At 37.1% G+C, this 14,567-nt stretch overlaps 1 protein-coding gene across 1 annotated transcript in view; it reads left to right on the forward strand.

The window, feature by feature from the left end:
- LOC110030135 overlaps positions 1 to 14,331 on the forward strand; it is a 35,755-nt gene extending 21,424 nt beyond the window's left edge. Inside the window, exons 3-4 of the transcript XR_002294624.1 lie at positions 4,974 to 5,019; positions 14,231 to 14,331. The gene's annotated coding sequence lies outside the window, so the exon portion shown is untranslated. The remainder of the gene's footprint in view (positions 1 to 4,973; positions 5,020 to 14,230) is intronic.
- Positions 14,332 to 14,567: the final 236 nt, after the last annotated feature.

A 14,567-nucleotide genomic window follows, 5' to 3' on the forward strand; every position in this document is an offset into this window, starting at 1 on the left:
CTTTACATTTCTGTGAAGGTTTTCCCCTTCCTCAATATTTGTAGGTTAAACGTTGGATAGATGAAATTTAACAATACTAAAGTTATGCTTTTGAACTTTTTTTTTTAAATTTAATCTCGAAGGCCTAGATCAAACGATTTGGGTGAAGGGTCAGTGAGTACATTATATGGCGGGTTCGCCGATTTAGTGTAGTGCAAATGATTCGTAAACTCTTTCTTTTGAGTTGTCATCTACCACAAATAGATAGTATCAAACGATACCACTATCGTAGTTTTCTTTTTTTTATTTCTTCTTTATTATAAATATCATGAGATGACATTCTAGGAACTTCAATATCTAAAAGACTCAACACATTTCGGATATAATTTAGTTTGGGTTTTCAGGATGATCAATTAAGCTTGATGATATACTATTTTGCGTTTTCAGTTTGAAAAAAATTTTGAAACTCAATAGGCTAATCTTTGTTTTGTTCCCTCCCTTGAAGATTAGGTGAAAGAATTTTTTTGTAATTCAAAAAAGGTGACATTCATGATAACAAACATTTTCTTATAATTGGGATGAAAGCATTTATACCCCTTTTGGATAGGAGCATAACTAATAAAAACACATTTTTTGGCTCGGTGTTCAAGTTTTCCTTGACTATGAATGTGAACGAAAGCAATACACTCAAATATCTTTAGAGGTTGAGATGATGAGAACTAATTTTTTGGAAATTCTTTTTAAAAAAACATCAAAAAGTGTTTCAAAATTTAAAATCTTATTGTGTATTCTATTTTATGAGAAATGTGATATTTCGACGTCTGGTTGTTAAATAATAATGTCCGAGCTACCTTTAATAAGTATTTGTTTTTCCTTCAGCCATGTCATTTTGTTGTGGAGTGTCATCACAAGGGCTTTGATGAAATTGTTTTTTTTTTTTTTTTTGAGAAAAAATTGACTCAAAATTTATTTTAAATACTCGTGAATTATCATATTGTATTATTTGAATGATTTTTTGAAATAATGTGTGTACCATGATATACAAATTTTTAAAAATTATTTTTACTTATGATTTTTATTTTATTAAATAAATACAACTTAATCTAGTGCGATCATTAGTCAAAGTAACAAACCTTTTTTTTTCACAGAATGTATAAGGTTTTTACAAGGTCCCTAGATATCATTATGAATTAGAGTAAATGATTTAGTTGGTTTGTATATTTGTGAAGAAAATGAAATATAATATTTTTTTAGCAAATTGACAAACTTAACATTGAAATAAAGATTTTTTAAAAAAAATACTTTAAGAAATAAGTATTTTATATACTGAAAATTAGAATGATCTAACTTATAATTCTATACCATAATATCATTGTATTTAGAAATAGAAATAAAATTCAAACCAGTACTTTAATAGTCAATGCAAGTCTAGTCTATCTTCCAAATAATAGAGTCTATCTTTTTCCTTAACACTTTCAACCATCCTACATGTGGTCAATTTCTTAAACTCACAACAAGAAGATTGAAAATTTGTTTAACATTGATGATCAGTGGTAATTTTGCTACTAGCCCAGTCACACATTAGATTACTTATATGAAGAACACACGAAGGGTTAGCAATGGGGTGAGTTTGACAATTCTTATTTCGGTAATTACTGAGAGGAAATCATCAACAATTTTGACATTTTTATTTCCTGCTAAAGGTCTATAGGAGAAAAACAATTTAGAACAACCAGTCAAGTGATCAGTTATGCAAGAATTAGTTATCCAAGAATGAGAAAAATTAGGAATAATATCTAACAAAGCAATGGCTAAAGAGTTACCCTTCTGTACTAAGGAGCAAGACATAGTCAAAAACATTTTATGATTGAAATAATTTGTACAAGTGTTCTAATTGCTCGTTAGCGAGCGAACTGCATTCAAGATAGCATGAGGCCCCTGACCTTCTTTAGCAGTAGCTTGGTAAGCTCGACTTTCGTGCTTAGATTTTGATTTCCAATTTTCTCATGAAGCTTCCAACTTGCTCTTTCGTGTCATGATTTTTTGGTAATGTTCGCACCACGGTTTCTTGCACATTTTTTTTACAGTGTCAACCCATTTTGACACAAGAGTCTTGTTCTCCTATTTAATGTTACAATATAATTCGGCTTTGCACAATATTTTTTTTTCTTAACTCTTCACGTCTTACTTCAGAGAAACTTCTCGAATCGAGGGAGAGACTTCCTGCCATGATTCGACCTCGAACTTGGTTTAAACTCCGATTAAGGTTGGTTAAGAACATGTAGTCCCTATCGTTTCTCCATCTCTTCTTGTAGCGAGCATAATCATTCGAATTCTCTTAAATGTCATCATAATATTGATCTACGTAGTGACATTGCAATCATTTTATTTGGATTTTTAAAGTTGAGTTTCAACTAAAAAATTTGGGAAGAATCATAATATTGATCTACGTAGTGACATTGCAATCATTTTATTTGGATTTTTAAAGTTGAGTTTCAACTAAAAAATTTGGGAAGAATTCTCCAATTCTGAATAGAGATCTCGAAAGGCCTACTAGATATCTCGTGCAGTGGGAAGGAATATATGAGGATTTCTTATGGTAGGTTCCGTGGAGTCGATAGCCACATCATAACTAGAGAATTTTTATATTACCATTTTTTCAGATTCGGATTGCTAGCAGTAGGTTTTGAAATTTCTCCGGTTAAATGCCCATGTAGTTGTTACCTATATGAGGATTTCTTAGCAGTAGGTTTTGAAATTTCTCCGGTTAAATGCCCAATTTTACTTCTCCCATCAATCGTCAATTTATGGATTGAGCTCACTCGAGGTAGTTGTGTTCACTAAGTTTTATAACTATGAGGTATGATGATAAATTTTGAGGAAAATACTCATCCGATAGAACCATGAGAGGAGTTGTAGGGTGGGGTGTGGTGGTTTCGGAATTACTAGAATTGATCAATGTGGTAGAATTTCTTGAACTCCTGTCATCATTCCTAATTTGTACAACATTCTCAAAATCTGAGAAAAGCAGCACACATGTAGTTGTTACCTCGAGTGAAAAAATAAACACTCCCTGGTTCGCATATGGGTTTAGCCTATGCAGTTTCGACCCTGTTGTCGATGACAAAGGAAGAATAAGAAAAAGCAATGGATTAGAGTCTCAAATCAGGCTCGTCGGGTCTATGAACATCGCAATCTAGCCGTTGTCTTCCCAACAAGCTTTAATCATGGCTAGATCGTGAGGATGGTATTGTACAAAACCAGGAGGAGCATGATGGATTCGAAGGCTTCTCTAAAGGACAGAACTCACAGTCAACCAAGTCGACGGGATTTGATCTCTGTTTCAAAAGTGATACTCTACTTTGATACCATGTAGGTTTTGGGAGGAAAAAAATAATTATTTCTCTTTAATTCCATAGGAAATGATTACAAGATAAATAGAAGTGGATAGCTCCCACATTAGAAAATCATAACATGATAGAAAAAACGAAACAAGAATTATAATATACTAATAATTCTAAATTCTAAAAAAAAAAAACTAAAATAGAAAATGCTAGAATTAAGTTCCTAAAAGTCCAACAATTAGGTGTTTTTTGGTTATGTCGTACACAATGTGCATATAAAGCACACACTTTAGTAAATTGAATCTAACAAATCACAATGAATATCACATCATATTATTCTATTTAACAAAAATCATACATATCAAAATCATGAAAAGATCTCTGAAATTCAAAGGCAACTATTAATAAATGAGCATTTACATGCATAGCACACAATTCTTATGTATTTACACATCTCACACCTAAACTTTCATATTTACACATATAACACTCAAATTTTTAATATCACATCAAAATAGCATTAGTACCGCTTTTTAAAACTTAAATACATATTTTCATGCACATGTTTAAAACACCAATATGCTTTATAAATATGAAAGTTTTAGTGTAAGATATATAAATACATAAGAATTTCATGTTGCGTATATAAATTGTCCTAATAAAAATTTATGACCAACTAGAAAGCAATAGGTCACCTTCATTGTTTGATGAGCAACATAGGATTTTAATCGTCACCAAATCAAATTATATGTAGCAAGTGTTTTGCCACTTTGTCTAGAGTTGTAAATGAGCCGAGCTTGAGTAATCTCAGGCTTGGCTCGTGTTTGACTCGTTCGAAAGTGCTCGTGTTTGAAATCGACTTGTGTTTGAAATTGGCTCGTGAACAGTGTGTTCCTGTTTGACTCGATTTAAATGTTTTTGTTCGTGTTCGACTCTTGTTTTGCTCAAAATTAACTCGTTAAAATTAATTCAAAAAAATAAATATAGGGTGTTGAATTCGAACCTGCACCAATTTAGTACAACAGAAGACGCAGAACCACATGATCACATAAGTTGTTATTATATATATATATATATATATAGTATGTAAATAACATTAATAATTACTTTATTTTGAGCTAAAACGACCTGAATACGAGCGAACAAAAGGTTGTTCGTGTTCGGCTTGTTTACTTAATAAACAAGCCTAACATGAGCTACTTAACGAGCCGAACACGAACTGTTCGCGAACAACAAGTTTTTTTTTTTTTACAGCCCTAACTTTGTCTGCAATTTACACTTTAAGCTCATTTTTTTTGTAGATTGATGCACAAACTTACTGCTGTCTCCACACAATGCTCAAAACACTAGTTTCTTTGCATTTTTAACAACATTGATCTTTTTACACGTTTATTCTTCCAATTAGTTTTTAGAGGTTGGCGCTTGACCTAAAGATGACTTTTAAGCATTCATGCTCTCAAATTTATATCTAAGCTCTTAGCTTTATATCAACAAATACATTGTATGTTTGCATGTTTTTAAATTGCATGATTGAATTAAGCATTCTGTAGCAGTTCTATCTTAATTCATGAACTTTTATTTATTTGCATGCATTAATTTTTTTTTTCTATTAGACTTGAAATTTGACAAAAAAAATTGTCCATGCAACAGGTTTCTTTACCTGCTAAGGCCGAAGAAGTACTGGAGAATGCATATGGTATGGAAGAATGTAGAAGGAAATAGAAATGGTGATTTTTGGTCATTGTGTGATGCAATGAACGCCGGAAAATGCAGCTATTTTTCTTTCAAACTCTCTCTTAAATAATCCAGTTAATTTTATTTTGTTTGGATTTTCAATTGAGTATTCGAAATTAAGGGCCCGTTTGGGGCAGCTCATAAGTGCGGCAGCGTTTTTGAAAACGCCGCTGCACCGTTTGTTTTGCGCATTTGTGCAGCTTATTTGAAATCACGTTTCAGATTTGGAAAAAATGCGATCGCGGGTATCGGCCCGCGATCAGCGTTTCGAACGCCTGATTGGGGCAACATTTAAGCGCCTGCCCCTCTCTCGTGCCAGATCCGCTCTGCCTCCGCTGAAGGAAGCTTCGCTCTGCCTCCGCCTAAGCTCCGGTCTGCCTCCGCTCCGCCGAAGCTACGGTCTGCCTCCGCCGAAGCTCTGCTCTGCCGCCTCTGCCGAAGGAAGCTTCGCTCTGCTGAAGTTTTTATTCTACGGTCTGCCTCCGCCAAAACATGGGTACAATGGTAATTTCTCCATAATCAGTTGTTTTCCATACGCACAAACCAAACAGTCAGACAGATTATCCGGATCAGCTGCTCATCAACAGATTATCAAGATAAGCTGCTTATCAGCAGAAGATGGATAAGCTTCAGCTGCCCCAAACAGACCCTAAAGCGTGTGCATTTTAGATCCAGATTAAGTTCTTGCAAAATCAAGCATAGATGTAGTGATATATATTTGGAAGATTTACATACATGCTTCTCAATTCCTACGCATTTACATATCTAACACCTAAATTTCAATTATTACATATATATACCACCTTATTTTTGCATGAAGAGATGCATTTCACTTTTTAAAATTTAAATTGGTGGTATTTTTTATGTCATATGAAAGATTTGGCTGTTCTAAATGTAAAAAACAAAGCTTAGTTGTTAGATATGTAAATTAACATAAGAATTGGGTGGTATGCATGTGAATGATTAAGCTCCTTGTAATATGGCATCTAAGATGTTCTTTTAGTCCTACGTAAATAGTACACCTAATTATGAAGATGTATCTATAGATAAAATTAATTTAGAAGGATTGAAAAATGAACATCGATACGCATATCTAACATGTAATAGATGTTCATACAAAAGGATTTGTATGAAGTACTTTTCATGTCTCAAATGACACTTTAAGCTGGAATGAATGAAGAATGATAATTCATCAAGTTATATGTTTCCATCCCAGCAGGCATGCGATAGCGGTTTCAAATATACATTCCATTAAACTGCTCTGGTAATGTTGAGAGGTTGAGAGGGATGGAAGAAGGTAGGATTGCGGGACAGCAATATAAGGCTATAGGTAAGGGCCGGTAAAGTTCAAGAGTAATGGACTGATAGCTGGACAACAAAACTGCTCTGGTAATGTTGTTGGTTGGCCACCAGGAAGGCCCAAAAGTGGTCGATGGCTAAGGGGGATGGGAGGAGAAGGGTTAGGGGAGAAGATTAACGAAGAGATAATACCATCTCGGAGTAGGATACAGTTGGAGCACCGCCACTTTCTCTGATACAGCCCTAGAACATGGAAAAAGACTCCACACTGGAATCTGACAGCAGACACAGTAAACAGTAACCCTATTGCAACAAAGCAGCAATATAAAGACTCAAGTAAAAAATGAAAAATGATGGATAGAGGGAGGGTTGGTGGCAGTGCCTCCTTTCCTAAAGTGTCGCTTGATTGAGCGAGACGTAGGAAAGGAAGTAAATCCTACTCGACTCTTGCCAAATCCTGAATCAGATCGGCTCTCCAATGCCAACCAATTCAGACCTGCATCCGTGCGGGAAACTCCCGCACTCGCTTCAGTATCTCGGGGTTGAGAGAGCTTCACCTCATTCGTTGAAGCTTCTGGTTCCTTGTCTCTAATACTAGCGAAATCTGGGTCCTACTGCCGACTACACTGTCAGCCAAAGCATCGAAGGAGACCACTTGTTGCTCATGTACCTATTGATCCGCTCTCCTATGCTGTCCAATCCTCCCCAGATAACTCGTGGTCGGGTCAGTCTGATGTGCCGTGAGAGTAGCTCGAATCTTCCTGACTGGTGGTGGAGCTGGTGGTACAGTGTCGACTATGAATCCTTGTCATCCTCTCTAGGTTAACGATCATGTGTTTGGAGTCGATGTCTTAGTCCTTATCTTGTGTTGTCACTAGAACTGACCCCACTAATGTCATTCTGTTGGTAAGGGTTCCGGTGATCTCAGGCTCTGCCGAAAGAAGTAGAATTATGTGCTTCCCCTTCTTGGTAAATGAGTATGTGTTTTTGAATCTATCGTGCTGAGTCCTCCGGTCAAACTACCACAGTTGTTCCAACAAAATGTGACAAACATCCACTGGGACCACGTAACATCACACCTAATTTTGCAACTAACCTTCGATCGAGGACTCTACCAAACATCTCTGGTCGAGGTTGATCCAATCCTCCTTCAACCATGTCAGTGAGTACGGTTAGGAGTGTCTCTAAGTTGTGATTCTCAATTTCTCTATCATTTGAGTCGATGTCATGTTCTTGTTGCTCCCACTGTCCATGTTAAGACTGTATACGTTTTTGTTCACTGTAGTGGGTATAGAAAATGTTTGGTGAAGCCACTGCGGATCTCTCGTGTCAATATCAACCTGTATGACTTTCAGCTGCCCCAAACAGACCCTAAAGCGTGTGCATTTTAGATCCAGATTAAGTTCTTGCAAAATCAAGCATAGATGTAGTGATATATATTTGGAAGATTTACATACATGCTTCTCAATTCCTACGCATTTACATATCTAACACCTAAATTTCAATTATTACATATATATACCACCTTATTTTTGCATGAAGAGATGCATTTCACTTTTTAAAATTTAGATTGGTGGTATTTTTTATGTCATATGAAAGATTTGGCTGTTCTAAATGTAAAAAACAAAGCTTAGTTGTTAGATATGTAAATTAACATAAGAATTGGGTGGTATGCATGTGAATGATTAAGCTCCTTGTAATATGGCATCTAAGATGTTCTTTTAGTCCTACGTAAATAGTACACCTAATTATGAAGATGTATCTATAGATAAAATTAATTTAGAAGGATTGAAAAATGAACATCGATACGCATATCTAACATGTAATAGATGTTCATACAAAAGGATTTGTATGAAGTACTTTTCATGTCTCAAATGACACTTTAAGCTGGAATGAATGAAGAATGATAATTCATCAAGTTATATGTTTCCATCCCAGCAGGCATGCGATAGCGGTTTCAAATATACATTCCATTAAACTGCTCTGGTAATGTTGAGAGGTTGAGAGGGATGGAAGAAGGTAGGATTGCGGGACAGCAATATAAGGCTATAGGTAAGGGCCGGTAAAGTTCAAGAGTAATGGACTGATAGCTGGACAACAAAACTGCTCTGGTAATGTTGTTGGTTGGCCACCAGGAAGGCCCAAAAGTGGTCGATGGCTAAGGGGGATGGGAGGAGAAGGGTTAGGGGAGAAGATTAACGAAGAGATAATACCATCTCGGAGTAGGATACAGTTGGAGCACCGCCACTTTCTCTGATACAGCCCTAGAACATGGAAAAAGACTCCACACTGGAATCTGACAGCAGACACAGTAAACAGTAACCCTATTGCAACAAAGCAACAATATAAAGACTCAAGTAAAAAATGAAAAATGATGGATAGAGGGAGGGTTGGTGGCAGTGCCTCCTTTCCTAAAGTGTCGCTTGATTGAGCGAGACGTAGGAAAGGAAGTAAATCCTACTCGACTCTTGCCAAATCCTGAATCAGATCGGCTCTCCAATGCCAACCAATTCAGACCTGCATCCGTGCGGGAAACTCCCGCACTCGCTTCAGTATCTCGGGGTTGAGAGAGCTTCACCTCATTCGTTGAAGCTTCTGGTTCCTTGTCTCTAATACTAGTGAAATCTGGGTCCTACTGCCGACTACACTGTCAGCCAAAGCATCGAAGGAGACCACTTGTTGCTCATGTACCTATTGATCTTCTCTCCTATGCTGTCCAATCCTCCCCAGATAACTCGTGGTCGGGTCAGTCTGATGTGCCGTGAGAGTAGCTTGAATCTTCCTGACTGGTGATGGAGCTGGTGGTACAGTGTCGACTATGAATCCTTGTCATCCTCTCTAGCTTAATGATCCTGTGTTTGGAGTCGATGTCTTAGTCCTTATCTTGTGTTGTCACTAGAACTGACCCCACTGATGTCATTCTGTTGGTAAGGGTTCTGGTGATCTCAGGCTCTGCCGAAGAAAGTAGAATTATGTGCTTCCCCTTCTTGGTAAATGAGTATGTGTTTTTGAATCCATCGTGCTGAGACCTCCGGTCAAACCACCACAGTTGTTCCAACAAGATGTGACAAGCATCCATTGGGACCACGTAACACCACACCTAATTTTTCAACTAACCTTCGATCGAGGACTCTACTAAACATCTCTGGTCGAGGTTGATCCAATTCTCCTTCAACCATGTCAATGAGTACGGTTAGGAGTGTCTCTAAGCTGTGAGTCTCAATTTCTCCACCATTTGAGTCGATGTCATGTTCTTGTTGCTCCCACTGTCAATGTTAAGACGTATACGTTTTTGTTCACTGTAGTGGGTATAGGAAATGTTTGGTGAAGCAACTGCGGATCTCTCGTGTCAATACCGACCTGTAGGACTCGTCGAACAATGAGTGCCTCTCACTCACCTGGGGAACGATGATGTATCTCGCTCTGTTCCTCTGCTCTCCTCCTCGCTAACCTCCATGGCACCTGATCTGTAAGTGTGACTAATATGCTCATGGAACAGCTAGAGGCGATATGACCGTAGCCATGGCATTCATAACAGTTCCTGGTCGACAAGCTGTTGGAGGAGCTACCATTTTGCTTCTTCCCACTCTGATTTTGAGTGTCACTCCCTTGTCTGGGCCTGCTTTTGTCTCTAGGGGTACCCCTATCAATTGTGGTAGCTGTAGGTGATTGTCTGCCTACAGTTTGCTGCCTGAAGGATGACTGTTGTTGACTCTGGTATTGTTGTCTTTCCACCTTCAGGGCTAGCGTCTGGATATCCCCAGCTTTCAGTACGGTTGTAGTTGCATCACATTGCTAATACTAGGCTTCAGGCCCCCAAGCTATCTGACCACTGTACTCTCATTTGGCTCCATCATATCACACTTCATATGTAAATGATCAAACTGCTCTGTGAACTTTTCTACTGACAGATCTCTCTATTTGAGGTGATGGAGCCTCAAAAACATATCAGGCAATAATGGGGTGGGAGGTATTTAATTTGCATTGCTTTCTTCATCTTCTCCCACATGGTAATCTTATCGTTGCTTCTCTATTTTTTTCTCTGTCTCTATAAGTTCTCCCACCACAAAGAAGCACACTTCTTCAACTTGATGACCGCTAATTTGGCAGTCTATTCTCTGACACATCTTTATACTCGAAAAATCGCTCAACAGCCTCTAACCAATCAATGAATTCCCTAGGATCCATAGCTCTTTCGAACTCGAACAGATCTACTTTGATGTCGAAGTTTCTGTGTCCTCCAAATGATATCTCCTCTTTGCGACTCTCCCTCTCAGGAGGATTCAAATTATCCCTCTCAAGGCCTACTCTGGTACTGGATTCCGAAACACCATGACCTATCTTCTTCGTCGCTGAAATTATCCCTATGGAAGGGATTTAGATCCTCAAAGATAAGGTGGCATACATATAAAAAAATTAAGTTCAGGTGTTAGATATGAAAATACATAAGATATAAGTGTTATGTAGGTAAATCTTCTAAGAAAAAATCTTAATTCTAACTGGTTGATTGTATAAATTAAAAAGGAACAATAGTTTCCTCTAAATATAGAATTAAAAATTCACACAAGATTGAATGGAAATTAAATATTAAAAAAAAGTTTCAAGCATTCTCTAAATTACTTAATTATGGAGGCAATCATTAGTGGATCAAAAGAGCCTTTTTTTAGAATTATCTTAATGAAGAACTTTTCTGCTGCTTGTGTAAGTGATTATAGCCTTAGAGGGAATGAAGACTCCCCAATGTTGAAGCTTGTCAAAAAATGCACAAAGAAACAAACATTTAGCGGAAATATGTGATCTGTTCTCCTCCCCCAGGACATCCCGATGATCATTGACGGGAGTCTGTGAGCCCTCGCCGGGCAAGCCAAGTATTAGTAGGAATAGCCTTTAGACTAAGGCGCCACCAGAAAGTTCTCTCCCAAGGTCTGAGTTTAATTCTCCTAAGCCAGTTGTGTGTCCTCTAGATGTCTGAACTCGGCTTGAAAAGCTGTACAGTTAATGATTTGCCAGAGAATTGCTTACATAATTTTGGAATTTCCATAGTCTTGCTGTTATCGATAGGAATAGTGCATATGACCTTGCTCAGTTCCTCTCCAAAAAGTTCTTTGATAATCCCCGTCATGTTGGTTTACACAGGTTCTGCCATGAAACATGATGCAGGCCCTTTCTGCCATGTCCGGTGCCCCACAGGAAGTTCCCACCATGTCGTTCCAGCTCTCTAGAAACACTCTTAGGAATGTCGGTGAGTGTTAGGAGATACATTTGGTAACACCAGATATGCAGATTTGAGAAGAGTAATTCGCCCTGCAAGAGAAAGACGTCTACTTCCCCAATAATTGAGTTGCAATCAGCGTTAGAAAGGAATTTGCTATAATCAGCCTTAAACCAGCTTCGTCTGGGTTAGCATAATACCCAGGTAGGAAATTTGCTCCACTTGAAGAAATTTCAGCATCTTGGCTAGTCTCCTTTTCTTCCAGTTTGGGGTGCATTTACTAAAACAAAATCATAGAACTGTCCTTCACGGCGGAGGTCGATGCTTCAGCAAAGAGTAGGATGTCGTCGGCATAAAGGTGCGATAGCCCGGGACTGTGTCTAGTGAGTTTGATTCCAATGTTTCCAACCCTTTGTTTTAAGACTAGGGAGAGCAATTCGGAGCATAGAATGAACAAATATGGGAAAGGGGGCACCCTTGATGGAAACCACATTCAACATGAACCCAATTGAACTGACTCCCATTGATCATAATGGCAAATTTAGGATGGCATATACATTGAAGCAACCAATTAAAAAACGTAGCATGAAAAACCTCTCAACATAACCTCCTGGAGTGGGGACCAGCTCATTCTATCATTAGCCTAGTCCATGTTCATTTTAAGTGCCATAAGCCCCCATGTGGCTGTGGAATGCTTAAATTTGTTCACTGCTTCTTAAGCAAGCAGACAATGACTGGAGATAGTTTTGGAGGGAACAAAAATCGCTTGCTCCTCAGAAATAATACTTGGAAGTAAGCCTTTGAGACGGTTCAACAAGAATCTTGGCATTAACATTAGACATAGTCTAACAAAGTTTAATTGGCCTGAATTGTGCCGGGATTTTAGCACCCAAAATTTGCCATTGATAATTTTGCAGTACCATTTGAAGAACGGGGAAGTGATCCCATGCATGCCTGGTGATCGGTTCTGCGCCATTGAGTGAATCTCAGTGCATATTTTTCTGCTCCGTCACCTCCGCAACAAGCAATCATTGTAAGGCAGAATTTTTTAGCGGGAACTCTTACAAACTAGACCAACAGGTGTAACACATTACCTCTTTAATGAAAACAACATCATTGAAGAAGTTATAGCTTTGGATGGTCTTCATATGGGAAAAAAAAGGATGATTTACATACATACCACTCAATTTCCATGTATTTACATATCTAACATATAAACATCAACTCTACATACATACCACGGTACCTATGCAAAAAAAGGCATCTTTCACCTTTTAGAAGTTAAAATGATGGTATTTTTTTCGTGATACGAAAGATTTGTGTGGTATAAATGTAAGAAGTAAAGTTTAGCTGTTAGATATGTAAATACATAGCAGTTAAGTGATATGTATGTAAATGCCCTCCAAATACAAAAAAATTGTTGTAAAGGAGAAAGCACCCTCTTTTAAACTACTTTTTCCTATAAAGTGAAAGGGAGATTTGGAATCTAACCAAATAGGAACAACAAGGTTACCAATGTCCCCCTAAAACATCACAAACTACACATGTGCCACATAGCCTGGTTTACCTTCATGGCAACCAAGAGAACCTCTTCCTATGTAAAAACTGAAAATCCATCATTTTTTGGGGTCCTGATAACAAGTTTCCTCCCACCAAACGTCTCTCATTGAGAGCACCAAACAATGTGGTATTCATTTTGCATTAATCTTAAAGCGAATTTCAAAGTTTTTTCACTTGATAATGCTGTGTTGATAAATTTGGTGTTTGAATCTTTCACTCCATATCTTATTCTAAAAGTAAGAGATAAATTTTTGTTAGATTTGCATGCATACCACTTAATTCTTATGTTTTTACATATCTAACACCTAAATTTCAATTGTTACATACATATCATCTTGCCTACGCATTGCAAGGTGTGTTTCACTATTTAAAAGTTAAGATGGTGGTATTTTTTATGTGACATCTAGGATTTCAGTGGTATGAAAGTAAAGAAGTAAAATTTAGGTGTTGGATAAGTAAATACAGAAAAAGTGGGTTGTATGTATGTAATTGGCCAAAAAATTAATTGTCATGATAGCAATCTTACAAAATCAAATGCATGGCTGATTCTTTCTTAGGCTGGAAGAGGGGTTTTGCTATCTCATAAAATAAATGCCCACTGAATGCTCTAATTATCAACACTAAAGTAAGCCATATCCACATATATCAGAGATTCAGATTCAACAATTCAATTCAAGAGGATTTACATACAAACCACTCGACTCCTATCTATTTATATATCTAACACCAAAACTTCTATTTTTACATATATGTCACCTTACCTATGTATGAAAAAATGAATCTCACTTTCTAAATGTCCAAATATTGGTTTTTTTTTTTTTTTTTTTTTTTTTTTTTTTTTTTTTTTTTTTTTTTTTTTTTTTTTGTGTGATATGCAAGACTTAGGTGATCTAAATGTAAAAAGTGAATTTTAGGAGTTAGATATGTAAATAAGTAGAAATTGTATGGTATGTCTTCAATTTATTTGTACACTTACTTCTATAGATAGCTAATATAAGCACTGTGCTGATTCAATTCGTTAAAAGAAAAATTGTTTTCCTACAATATAAATCTCGGATTAGCAAATTTTGGATATAGAAGATACATCTAATTTCCATTTCAGGTTTACCAAAACTGCAATTTCTTGTGCACAAAACACAAAACAATTGCTTTCAAGGCAGACAAAGAACAGGCGCCCTCACAAAAGGTTGGCTTAAATAAAGCGAGAAACAAAACACAAAACAATTGCTTTCAAGGCAGACAAATAACAGGCCCTCACAAAAATTGGCTTAAAAAAAGCGAGATAATGTTGCATAATCAAATTACAAAGCAAAAACAGAGCTCATGGGATTGATTTCAAGATCAAACAGATAAAAAAAAAATTGGAGGTCCGGCAGTTAAACCTGCGTCAGATCGATGCAAAGGGGATAAGTATTTGGATCACTGGTCAGAAGCAGAAG

This window comes from Phalaenopsis equestris, unplaced genomic scaffold (assembly GCF_001263595.1).
Source record: "Phalaenopsis equestris unplaced genomic scaffold, ASM126359v1 Scaffold000665, whole genome shotgun sequence".
NCBI classification, from domain to species: Eukaryota; Viridiplantae; Streptophyta; class Magnoliopsida; order Asparagales; family Orchidaceae; genus Phalaenopsis; species Phalaenopsis equestris.